Source organism: Sceloporus occidentalis, unplaced genomic scaffold, assembly GCF_023333645.1.
Source record: "Sceloporus occidentalis isolate IW3139 unplaced genomic scaffold, rSceOcc1.0.p SCAF_6, whole genome shotgun sequence".
NCBI classification, from domain to species: domain Eukaryota; kingdom Metazoa; phylum Chordata; class Lepidosauria; order Squamata; family Phrynosomatidae; genus Sceloporus; species Sceloporus occidentalis.
This window is the reverse complement of record NW_028316986.1, coordinates 109024680-109038605: the sequence shown is the minus strand read 5'-3', so window position 1 is coordinate 109038605 and position 13926 is coordinate 109024680. Positions and strand designations below refer to the sequence as shown.

At 39.9% G+C, this 13926-nt stretch overlaps 1 long non-coding RNA gene across 1 annotated transcript; it reads left to right on the top strand.

The window, feature by feature from the left end:
* Nucleotides 1–352: 352 nt before the first annotated feature.
* LOC149311257 (uncharacterized) lies at nt 353–3682 on the top strand. The gene is made up of 3 exons (XR_016281613.1): nt 353–1207; nt 1806–1864; nt 3405–3682. It is a non-coding gene; the product is annotated as an uncharacterized LOC149311257 (long non-coding RNA).
* The last annotated feature ends 10244 nt before the right edge of the window (nt 3683–13926 follow it).

The following is a 13926-nucleotide window of genomic DNA, read 5'->3' as shown; positions in this document are numbered from 1 at the left end:
GACTATTTTAAAGACTGATGCTCAAAATTATGTAACCATTAGGGCTTGTGAAATGCCATCTCCAACAAATTTCTAGGTACTTGAGGAATGAATCAATGTTATCCATTATCTACAATGTGAATTATATTTTTAAAGGATGTCCTTCTGTGTTATCTTTACCAAGACGAATGTAAAAGAATGCTGCCTGGATAAGGGAACCTATTCTGAAAGAAAGTTTTCTTGAAATTATCTGCCTTACTGTGAATAGGTCTTGTTGAATCATAAGTTAGGGCTACAGCGTTAATGGCTTCCAGAGCCTGGGAAAGTAACCATTTTGGAGAACAACTCCAAGAATATCTCAGTGAACAGGCCATTGGTCATTATGACAGGAGACATTGCCAGCTCTAGTCCAAACAATTTTTCCAAGCTCTGAGACTGCTATATTGATTTCCTGAATCCTGCACAATGACCTGTCAGTCTTTGAATTTCACTTTTCTCCTGACCTACAGAAAGCAGAGGGATGCCATATAGTGTTTCAGAAAAAGTAAGGAAAGCAAGAAGGCTGCATCCTCATTGTATAAACAATCCAGTTTGAATCCAGGTGTCGTTGGGGATGGGCAGTTGGAATGTTGGCGGTTATGAGGCAGTTAGGGGGTTAGAACCAAAGGGGGAAAGGCTGGAAGAGAGGTTGGGGAAGACAATTGATAGGAGTAGGTCCAGAGAGGGACAGGAATTAAGTTAAAGAGTCTAGAAAGGAGAGACTCTAGGTAAACAGACCCAGGCAGAGGGGTTTGAGTTACTAGTTTGGTTGAGATATAGAGCAGCCGTAGTGGCTGGGATATTAAAAGAATTACCCAGAAAGGGACAGAGAAGTCCTAGGGTAGATCAAGAGGATAGAGGGGAAGAAAGGAACATAGTAACGAGGGGAACAATACATTTGTAACCAAAAGGAACGCGCCTGAACTAAGTTCAAGTCATATCTGTTAAGCAACTTGTTCAATAAAGTTCATATGTTTTTGTTTCATCTTAATAATAATAATAATACTGATTATTTGTATCCCGCTTTTCCTTTCCAGATCTTAAAGACGTGTCGGCCATATCTGTTTATCCACGCTACTATATTGAATAATACTGTGAACCTGCCAATTATTAAAGGGGGTTTGTTACAGGAATTGGTTGGCAGCGGGGTGGGACAATAGAAGTCCCAAGCACCTGCCACAAAAGAGAGGTTAGCCGTTACAACCATATCTGAAGATCTGTAAAGTATATGACTATAGTGACATCACACTTAAACTCTCATTGGCTATGAGTACCTGTGGAGTACTAAAAGACAGCATTCTGTCAACATTTCTTCCTTGGGCAGAACCTATTTTATTGGAATGATAATTAATTTTCTGTTCCATTCCATATGTTCCAAAACTTTATTAGGTCTGAGATATTTTGGTATTCTGCTCCTCTGTTTCAGATGACTGAAGAGCCAGAGTGTAGCTGAAGCCAAATGCATATCAGTTTACCTGAACTATAACTCTGTGTTGTACCAATTGCACACTGTGCTGGTTAAAGGCTCCCCTTACATACACTTAAGATCTTCCTAACTCCCTTGTCATTCTGGTTGTGTAATGCTGGTACAAGGTCATTTTGCACTACAGAAATATGTCACTTTGGGAAAGTGGGAATAATAGATAAACTGATAAATTTCACGTATCTTCTTGGTGATCGCTGTAAAATAGTAAAGGGGCAGGCAATTGCTGAAGTGCTGCGTTCAAGGTTATTTGACTGGTAAAATCAATTTCTTATTCCATTCTGACTTCATTGTTCTTTAACAGATTAAGGAGAACACCTGGCAAGATCAGTTCCTCAACCTGCTGGAAACCATCATAAATAGGTACTTAATTTCTTGCAGGTAGAATGCTGTAGCCACTGATCTTTCTCTAGTGTGCCTTAGCAATAAGCCACTATCTTCAGCTAAAATCCTTTGCAAAATTAATGAAATTCCACACACTGGAAAAAAAACCCACATACCATGTTTTTATTTACTCTGATTTTAAGCATGGAGGTTCTCATCTGAAACCAAATGAATTAATCCATGTGTATACCTGAGAAAATGAGATAGAATTTAGCTTCCTTGAAATACAAATGACAAAATCACCCATTTGCAAATTAACTTTTTGGATAATGATTTTCTAAATCCCTCATTTAGAGTGTATACAGCATATCAAAATAAGAAGAGAGCAAACGTACACACATCAGGTAGCAAATTAAAGGGGAAAATAAATAAAAGCAAATACTTAGAAACTCTGTGGAACCTTCAGCCCAGAATAAAGTGGCTGTCAAGTTTCATTTCAGCTTTTGCATATATGAAACATGTAGAGGAAAGCTAATTGACAAGTGGTGCACAAATACTGTAATCGCTTGAGAGACAAAATGAAAACAAAAGATCTAGGCCTCAGAGATATTAATGCCCCTGCCAAGGTTGGTTTCTGGAGGTAATATTTATGCATTATTTCATGCACCAAGCTGTATTTCCCCGACAGTATGCAGGAGTTTGCAAATAATAAGATTTGTTCATAAGAGTCCTGAAAAAGAGCTTTGGACTATTACCTTATCAAGTGCATTTGATGATGCACTAAATCTACATACCGTTAGCATTGTCTTCTGAATAAATATGAGTCTTAGTCATTTTGAAACACTGTATATACGTTTAGATGTACAGTGATATGCAGCATGACAGAGTAAATTATCACACAAAAAAACCTTGAAGAGGGCAGGGAGATTTTCCTTTGGTTTTTTACAACAATCAATATTACCTTGTGCTTGTGCAAACCAAACTAATAATGTGATAACAAGTATAAACTGATAGGCAGATTGCTCATTCTCCATGATTCATTAAATGCTTTTAATGGATCTTGAAAATATTATTTTTTTGCATTCCCCAGCCCCAAAGGACTTTTGAGAGATTATTTGCTTGCTCACTCATTCAGAGATCTGCAATGTGTCTATGGGGGCATCAGGGGGGAGGGGTGCATGAGATCTCTGCACAAGCAAGCAAGTGAATGATTGGGGGGCAATTGGAGAGGAGAAGAGGGAATGCATGCAATCCATTCACTGAAGTGAAAACAAAGATGATCAGGAACAGGGGAAAGACCAAAGCGTGGAAGAGTTAAAACTGTAAAAACAAGTGTTATACTCTGGTGTGGGGGAGGAAGAGGGCCTGAGCTAACTCCTCCCCTCTAAGCTCATGGCTGAACATATGCTGAAAGTAGGAAAACATGGTGACAGACAGCAGGCTTTCCGGACTCAGTCTGGCCCACCAAAAATTGCTCCCACTCCTACCCTCACCCCAACATTGGTATGGAGTGCAGTCCATACATGCACATTTCCACTCAAATCCAGAGTAAATTCCCATTTTTTCCCTTTGACTTTAGGCCTGGAGGCACTGAAAAGGCCTGGATTCACCAGTATGTCCTGTACGTCATCTGGACTGCCTGCTGTGATGATGAAGTGAGACCACTTTATTTGACCTGTGTAGACAAGCCCAGAATTGACTGAAAGCTGAGAAATGTGGGATAAAAATAATATAGTTACCCAATGCATTTAATCTGTTCCAGTTTTGGTTTATGCAAATACTTGCCTTTTACATTATCATGGCTAGATAATAATTATTCTTCATAAGAAGAAACAGAAGCAGTTATTCATATCATTATTCAAGAACTCTCTGATTTGTTAATTTCATTGGTGATTAAAGCTGTAAAAAAATTATGTTGATTAAATTGGATTGTGGTCCTGAAATAAACTGTAGGGTTACTAATTAAGCTTTGGGGAGAGTTAAAATTATTTAACAAATTATTTAAGAAAAATAATTTGTTAAGGACTATTCAATGAATGCTGTACTCTAGAGAGGGTCACTGTTCAAACTTTCTCTTTGCTTCTATTGGCTACCTGAAAAGTATTTTACATTGGAGTTCACTGACTTTTTCCCTTATGCATTGGGGGACCTCGTAAAAATAGACATTCACATGAAATATTTTGCATGTGGTTGACAGGGATTTGAATCTGAGAGTTTTATCCTGGAAAATAAATGACCAGGAAAAAAAATACTTTCAGTAAATTCCCATGTTCTAATGTATTTATTTATTTAATTTATACACCACAGTTCACAATGAGCTAAATTCAGTGTATTTGGCTCTTTTCCTTTCATCTTTATCCTCACAGCATCTCTACATGGCAGGGCAAGATAAGAGAGTCCAAACCGGATTGTTCATTAATTATATTTATGTTCCAGTTAAAACATATCAACTGGACAATATCATTTATTTTAAACTTCATAGAATGGTCTAGTTCTTCTTCTTGATATTCTGTTCTTTCTTGAATTCTATTGATCCAAATCTGCCAAAATACTTTAATCTACATAATTTTATTTGCCATGGAAGGGAGTTGCCAAGGAAGACAACAACATGCAGAAATTGGAAGGAAAAATGCCACAACTTTATTAGCAAACATCAAAAACATTAGGATTGGCCCAAAGCATGAGCTCTGGATCTGACATCAATCAACCCCAGATTGGTCGATGAAATGAATTGCTTGGTCACAGCCAAGCTTCGTGATGACATAGGGGCAGCAGGTTAAACGCCTTATAGAAGTCAGGCAACCGGTTGATCGCATGTTCGTTTCTGTGCCCCTAGTCACCGGGAGATGCTTAATTGGTGTCGCCCCCGCAATAGACATTCCGCATGCCCTGAGCGCTCCCGGGTCTCCAAAGGACTCCTGATCCAGTGCTACACAGCCCTGGAAACCACAGCCACCAAATCGGAAACCTATGCTACCACCCCCAAAGTTGTGACTGCACAACGCCAAATAACAAATAGGGAGGGAGGGTGGGAAGAGCCGAGAAGAAGTGGTGCGGGGAGCTGCGCCACATGGCACTTAAATAGGGGCGTGCACCAATTAGGGGCCAGGAAAGGAGGGGGGACTGCCTCTTTGGCTCCTGAACCAATTGGCTGCATGGAAAGCATGCGCTGTCAATCGCTGGTGCTTCCACCCCCTGCAATGGACGCTGGCAGATGTAGTTCCCCAGCGCCGAAAAGTGGAAGTGCTGCCTTTTCCACTCTCTCCAGCCAACCAGAGGCCTGGCTGCTCGGTTCAAAACATACTAGGGGTGCGGCTGAGCCAGGAACTAGCCCAGCGATGGCTCCCACCCCCACAGCAACCGGCCTGGCCCAGTGAGTTGGGCAGCCCTATATATGTCTGATCATATAAAACACACAAAAATGTGTGATACATTATATATAATGGCTTTCTGCTGTTATTTCTTTTGGGGAGTAATAATATGGAATGATTCCTTCACACACACATACACACACACATGGTAAATATTAGCATTAGACTTTTACATAAATCCAAAGATTCCAAAGATTAAAGTTGAAAATATTTAAATACTAGTACCAGGTATCTCTTACATTATCATGAACTCAGTGGAACATATCCCTGAATATATATGTGTAGGCTTGTATTGTCATACATTCCACATTTATTTTTATTGAATTTGATGGATGATACATGAAATTAGCTTATGTCCAGGGATTTAAAATGAGACATTCAGAACAAGGTTAAACTGGAAAAGTAAAGGAGGAGAGTGTCCCTTTTGTCACTGCTCTTCTTTGCAGAGAAACAACAGTGTAAAAGGTAGAACTGTTTCTTCATGTAAGCCTGCTGGGGGCATGGTCAAGGGCAGGGATAACTTTTGTTTCTGTTCCTGTTCTGCAGTCTCCCCCATATCTCCCACATCATGGTCATCCCACCCTTTCCTTTTTCTCATTTTTAATGAGTACAGACTGTTCCATACAACAGCATGGCGTTGAGATCTTCTCCTCAACTATTGTATTTTACCTGACATAAAACTGATCCAATATACTTACATAGTGGTTACTTCTGTTGCATGTAGTTGATGCTGAAACCTAATGCCCAGAATGTAGAATAGCTTCTTTAGAAAATTGCCTCTGGCTTCACTACTTCCTTTGAAGGAAAGTATAAAAGATTTGAAAAAGATAATAAGTCTTCTTAGATGGATGAAAAGCCTATCTGGGGCAGTATCCTGTTCCCCACAGTGGAAACCAACATAAATGGAAAGACATAAACTGGTTGTAGGGACGGTATTCCACTTTTGTTGTTGTTTCTCAGTAGCATATAGGCATCATAATAGTAGCTCTTAATCACTTCATTCTCCATGGATTTTTCTAATCTCCATGCCCAAAAAGCTTTGTACACTTTTTGAAACACTACCTCTGTGAATCACCAGTTTGTTTTGCTGCATTTGTATCCCTATCCTTTTTTAAAAGTAAGTACTATATTATTATTTTACTTAATTTACAGTAAGCCATGTTGAATTTTATACAGGAACACAATACAAACAACACTACCATATTTTCCGGTGTATAAGGTGACGGGGCGTATAAGACGACTCCCCAACTATTCAAACAAAAATATAGACTTTGCTATATACTCGCCGTACAAGACTACCCCTGGAAGGCAGGAGGAGGCCGGTGGCAATCAGGCCACGGAGCAGGCCAGGTGCACGCGCCGGGTTGCGCTGCTCTATTCCGGCCTCTGTGGAGGCCTGGGAAGGAAGGAGCAGGTCGTGTGCGCGCCAGTGGGCCTCCAAAGTGCTGGAAGGCCAGCGCTCAGCAGGCGCACGCTGGCCCAAGGAGCTGCCCTTCGGCCTCCTCTGAGGCCTCGGAAGGCCAGTGTTGGGCGGGCGCGGGCCGGCCCGTGGAGCTGCCCTCCGGCTTCCTCTGAGGCCTCAGAAGGCCAGCATTGGGCGGGTGCGCGCCGGCCTGCGGAGCTGCCCTCCGGCCTCCTTATACGTGGCATATAAGACGACCCCCAACTTTCTCAAGATTTAAAAGGGTTCAAAAGTCATCTTATATGCTGGAAAATACAGTAATTCCTTAACTTCCTTAATTTAGCAGAATAAAGTCATCCCAACCTAAAAGAATTTATATACTCTGTTATTTTTTTACTTAGTACAAATCTCATCTCCTTCTGCTACTGTACTCTCTGCTAGCAGTTTCTGAATTACACATCTAGTGCCGTTTCTGATCCATAATAAATAACAAACAGCATAAATTATGAAGTTATATCTTTAAAAAAAAACCAAATGATTTCATCAAAACATTGCAACATGTTGCTTTAGGATAAACTCTCTTCCTTCCCCAGGAAAAGAAGTATATCTCAAGCTGATATGCTGTGGTGTAGCACAAAACATCTAGTTGTGTCAATCACATCTAATGGAAGGTAATAAGATGTGACCATTCTAATGTGATGAGTTGCAATCTTGTGCCAGGGGAACTTTAACTAAAAAAAAAGTGATTTCTTGGAGACAGAGCTTAAATAAAAGCATTTTCAATCAAACCTCACATTCAGGCAATGGAGCAAAACAATGATTTGGCATTTTAGGAGCAGCTGCTAAAACATCCTGCCACATTCACAGCAGAATCCAATAACTTTCAGCACACTCGATTCAGCAGAACTAAAAAAGATGGTCTGCCTCCAGGAAAAGACCTTAAAAATTAAAAGCTTCTACCTTCCACTGTCTTAAGCCACAATTAAATTAATATTAAGTCTACAAGAGACTGCTAAAAACTTTGATTGACATCTTGCATTATGAGGATAGATTTGTAACTTAGAATTATGTAACAACTCCATATTCAGCTAAGCTATATATGAACTATTGTGGTATTATTGCCTTGACCATAAATATCCCCTGAACCCCCATCTTAAATTCTAGGGATCAGCTCTGATTGCCAGAGGTCTATGACACAATTGAGTGGGACACTTCAGGATGATGTGGCCTGACCCAAATCTTTGTCACATGGTGGGTCATGAGTGGGAGGGTCTGGTTACATCGTCCTGAAACCCTGCACTCAATCGTACCACAGATCCCAGGTTCTCAGAGAGGGTCCCTGGAATTGAAGGTGGGTTCCTGGGGTCAATTCCCTAGGAATTAGGGTAATTTGTAGTTATGTTTGTTGTTGTTAGCTGCTTTCAAGTCAACTTTGACCCATGGTGACCCGATGAATGATAGACGTCCAAGTCGACCTATTTTCAGCAGTCCTGCTCAGGTCCTACAGATTCATGGGCGTGTCTTCTTTAATTAAGTCTTTCTATCCAGAGTGTGGTCTTCTTCTCTTCCCACTGCCTTCACTTTACCAAGCATTATCACCTTTTCTAATCAATCTGCAGTCATGAAATGTCTCCTTATTATATTGTCAAAGTTCAACAGCCTCAGTTAAATTATGCTGACTTCTAGAGAGAGTTCTTGCTTGTTTTTCTCTAGAACCCATTTTTTAGTCTTCAGTATCTGCAGGACTCCTCTCCAGGACAACATCTAAAATGAGTTGATTTTCTTCCAATCAGCTTTCTTCACTGTCCCGTTTTTACATCCATACATAAAGATGGGGAATATGTTGGCTTGTACAATCCTAATTTCAGAATTTAGTGATATATTTTTACATTTCAGAATCTTTTCTAATTCAGTTCCTTCATAGCTACCCTTTCAAGTCCTAATCTTCCAGACCAACTAAAACAAGCAGAGGTCAAATCGCTTTTGAAAAATCCCTCCCTAGAACCCCTGGTAAGAAATAACTATAGACCGATCTCTCTTTTACCATTCTTGGGCAAGGTGATTGAGAAGGCAGTTGCCTTCCAACTCCAAGCGGTTTTAGAGGAAGCCGATTATCTGGACCCATTTCAAACCAGCTTCAGGGTAGGATACGGAGTTGAGACAGCCTTGGTCACCTTTGTCAATGCTTTTCGTCTGGGCATTGACAGGGGAAGTGTGACCCTGTTGGTGCTCTTGGACATCTCAGTGGCCTGCAGTACCATAGACCATGGTATCCTTCTGGAATGCCTGAGGGAGTTAGTATTGGAGGCATTGCACTTCAATGGCTCCATTCCTGCCTCTCAGGCAGATTCCAGATGGTGATGCTGGGGGACAGCTGCTCTTCTAAAAGAGAGCTGACATCTGGCATTCTTCAGGGTGCCATCCTGTCCCCCATGCTGTTTAACATTTACATGAAGCCACTAGGTGAGATCATCCGGAGACATGGGGCGCAGTGTTATCAGTACACCAATGACACCCAAATTTATTTCTCTATGCCTCCGACTGTTGCAGTGACTAAGGATGGCATCTCTCCTCTGGATGCCTGCCTTGGGTTGGTAATGGGCTGAATGAGGGAAAGCAAACTCAAGCTGAATCCAGAGAAGACAGAGGTACTCACGATAGGTACCCCAAGTCCAGGGAAGGAGATTTTTCAGTCAGTCCTGGATGGAGTTGCACTTCCCCTAAAGGATGAAGTTCGCTACAATTGTCATCTAAAGTGGATGCGCTAGCCAGGAGTGCTTGGTACCAACTTCAGTTGATTTGCCAGCTGTGTCCCTACATGGACCAAAAGGACCTTGAAGCAGTGGTACATGCGCTGCTAATCTCTCGTCTTGATTTCTGTAATGCGTTCTACATGGTGCTACCCTTGTACCAAGTTTGGAAGCTTCAGTTGGTTCAAAATGTGGCAGCCAGATTGGTCACCGGTTCTTCCAGGTTTGACCACATAACACCTGTTTTAAAATCTCTTCACTGGCTGCCAATTAGCTTCTGGGTGCAATATAAGGTGTTGGTTATTACCTTTAAAGCCCTATATGGTTTGGGCCCAAGGGAACACCTCTCCCTACACAATCCGCCCCGCACTCTCAGAATAACTGGAAAGAATGTGTTAGTACACCAACCAATCAGGCTAATATCGACCTCCCAGAGAGCCTTTACAGCAGCTCTCTGTAAATTGTGGAATGGTCTTCCAGAAGAGATCTGTCTTATTACCTCCATGGAGGCTTTTAAGAGGGCACTTAAGATGGATCTCTTCCAGTGAGCTTACCCACCTGATCTTATGTAAGAAACATCTTCTGTCCATTGTATAACTTTATTGCATTGCCACTTGATGATGAGTTAGTTTTTAAGATTAATTGTTATTAATTTTATTGATGTGTTTTTATATGTATTTTAAGTATTGATGTATGTATTTTAGCAGACTGTAATCCTACCTCAATCTATCTGAGAGAAGCAGGAAAATATAAATAAACTATTATTATTATTATTATTATTATTATTATTATTATGATAATCTCCTGTGTTGTAGAATTTTGAACATGACTTTGCTTGCATGGGAAATTAAAGCAATAATTCTATTATCCCTTTTGTCCCCTTTCTCTGGGATTGAGATGTATATTGATCATTTACAATCTGTGGCCATTGTTTTGTTTTGTATATTTATTGACAGATTTTAGTAAGAACTAGAGTAGATTTTGCTTTTGTAAACTAAAGCAGCTCTATTAATACGCCATCTGTTCCTGGAGATTTATTTCTCCACAGTGCACATCATTTTGTAAACTGGAGATTTGTCCCCATATGTTTTTCTTCAGATGAATCTGTCATCCTTTCATCTCTTTTAAATAGTTCTTTGGTGTATTGTTTCCATCTTATTTTAATATCTATTTGGGCATGCAATGTTTCCCCCAGTAGGTTATATATCATCCCCACTCTAGTTTTGAATTTCCCTTGGATCATGTTGAAGAGATCTCTATTTCTTCTATTTTTGATGTTGGCATCTATTACTGCATTAATAACCATTAATGACCAATTAATGCAGTACATACATACAACTTATGGCATATAGAGTCAGTTAGAGTTCAGTTTTGATCTGTTCTACGATGCATTTATTTGTCTGGGTGGCTATCTACAGTTTCCTCAGCAAACTTCTCCAGCACCACATCTCAAATGAGTTGATTTGCCTCCTATTTGCTTTCTTCACTGTCCAGAAGTCACACCCATACATGGTGATGGCGAATACAGTGGCTTGGAAGATGCTAACTTTTAGTGCTCAATTGTATATTTTTCCACTTTAGGATATATCTAGTTCTTTCATAGCTGCCCTTTCCATTCCTAGTCTTCTTCTGATTCCTTGACTGCAGTTTCAGTTCTGGTCATTATTTGATCCAAAGTATGGGAAAAGTTTTAAGAATTTTGATTTCTCCCCCTCATTGAATTTACCAATGTAGTAACTTTTACTTTACCTAAAGAAACAGAGCCAGTAGCTGCTTTGTATGCACAAAAATCTTGTGATTACTGAGAGTTTTGACATGTCCCAGTAACAACAGTATCTCTGTTGTTGTTGTTTTCTATCCTACCTTTTCCCCAGATCAGTAGTCAAAGCAGTTTACAATTTAAAAGTACAATAACATAAAAGTCCACAAAACAGCATACCTTTATTGGGCCATCTGGGTTGGTTCAATAAAGGTATCACTGTTTTTGTGGACATTGCTACATGGCCAGTATGGTTGCCCCTGAACAATTAAAAAGACATTGTTAAAAATCCAAAGTTAAAGTTAATCTAAGAATTAAAGTTAATCTAAAAATCCAAAATTAATCTAAGAATAAACTATCAAAAAAATTAAAACTAGGTTAAAATACATATAATTAAACACACACACACACACGCCAACACAACAATTAGCAGTATCCTGCACATTGTGTAAGACATATAGTCACTCATCAAATTCCTGTTAGAATGGAAAGTCTGCTTGTCTGCCAAAAGAAAGTAGAGGGGGTTCCAGTCTAATTTTTCTGGGAAGAGAGTTTCAGAGCCTGGAGGAAGCCACTACGAAGGCTCTTTCCTGTGTTCCCATCAGATATACCTGTGAAAGTGGTGAGACAGCGAGAAGAGTCTCCCCAGCAGATCTCAAAGCATAGTCTGATTCGTAAGAGAGAATATGAACCTAAGCCTGGACCTAAGGCAGCCTTACTTCAATATTACAGTTAAGAAGAACGGAAAACTGAAGGAAGCATTGCTTTCCTTCCCTTATTTACCTACCCTAACTTTACTTGAAAGGAGAGGGTATATATAATAGACTGGTTTCCTGCAGTCTTGTGTAGAATGTAAGACATTAGAAAGTTGTCAAAAAGAGACTAGGGAATATGTTTCAGAATTATTCCATATTTAAAACTTTTGTGTATCTCCTCATGAAAGCATTTACAGACAAAGTATAGCTAGATACAAATCAACCACAAAGGGAATTTGTCATGAATATGGTTTCTTAGTTCTTTCTATCCCCCCACCTAAATTTCTGCTTTTATTATTTAATGTATCAGCTCAGTATGAGAAACAAACATCCATCCTCTGGTTTAAAGCTGATAGGCAATAAATCTATTTAATGTCTTATTAAGATGTTGGCTTCTAGCTGAGAAATTTGCCAACACAAATGATGTTCTCTATATATCCTATATTTACTCACATCGTGACTTGCTTATAGCTGAAATGTCAGCCACAGCCACATTTTCTTCTACATAGCCACAAGGAAAAATATGATTGAACCACAACAGAAGTGAAAACCTCCCACGCAACTTTTCTGCAACCCTATCTCTATATTTATCAGGTTCCTTGTCTTGCTTCTTTCATTTTGAGAAACTGTAACATGTATCATAATAAGATAGAGGCAGCATGGTGTAGTGGTTGGGGCATTGGACTCGGACTTTAGAGACTAGGCTTTGAATTCCAGATCAGCCATGGACATCCACTGGATGACCTGGGGCAAATCACATTTTCTCAGACTCAGAAGACAAAGGCAACCCTTTCTGAACAAATTCTGCCAAGAAAATCCCATTATACATTCACCTTAGGGTCACTATAAGTCAGAAATGACTTGAAGGCACACAGCATCAACCAAAACAAGACATGCCCCTCATACCCAACCCAGGAAACTGATATTAAATTGATTATTTTTATTGCAACCAAAGGAGGAAGGAATTCATGTGATTTTACATTTGCTGTGCCAAAAATGTAGTTGTTGTTCAATTCTATGTACCTTGACTCAGGTATGGGAACATATGCTGCTGAATGTTGGCTAGCAAGGTGTCTTGGGTGCTCTCTTTCCTTGCTTTGGTTCTGCAGCAAAGGCAGAGAATAAATGCCCATGATGGGTTGCAACAGATATATCTAGTGGAAGGACTATGTGTTCCAATTTCCAATTTGATTCCACTTTAACTGCCATGACTCAATTATGTTTATCACACTATACTCTTATAGTGCTACTATTCCACTTTAACTGCTCTAGCTGCCTCCTGTTGCATTCCGGGATTGGCAGTTTTAAGGAGGGGTATTTAGAATTCTCAGGCAGTAGCACTATAAGAGTATAGAGTGATAAACACCATTGCTGTAGAATTGTGAAAATTGGAATGTTCACAAATTCCAGCCCTCATTTCATTGGCTGGCCCTCAGCTGCCTCCTGATTGGTCAGCTGGGCGTGCTCTCCATTACAAATGTGTCTTAAGGTTCAACCACACTGGAGAAATAATCCAGTTTGACACCACTTTAAATGGCTCAATGCTATGGAATTCTGGGTTTTGTAGCTTTTGTGAGAAATTTACCTTTCTCTGTTAGAGAGCTGTGATGCCACAACAAACTATAATTCCCAGAATTCCATAGAATTGAGTTATGGGAGTTAAAGTGATGTAAACTGGATTATTTGGGCAGTATGGAAATAATAGCACAATATGAAGGAAAGAGAATATGCCTAAAACTTCATGCCTTGGCATTACTGGCATATCTCATACCTGAGGTTTGGGGTATTCGGGGCTTCCAGCAATCCATTCAATTGACCCAATGCATGAGTACAGTTTAGAGCACAGACTCTAAAATCTATTAGTCATAACTGTGGTTAACTCAGTCCATCAGTTCTTTTCTGTTCATTATTTTTCATAGTGATGGGTCATTTAATGTAACCAAAAGTCTGAAGACTTCTGGAGTTTTCGGGGGGGGGGGGAGTCAAACTTTTTTTTAAAGATGTTAAAACTTCCTTTTCATAAACAGCATCATGTAAGGGGCAAGTAAGTAAGGGGAGGAGAGA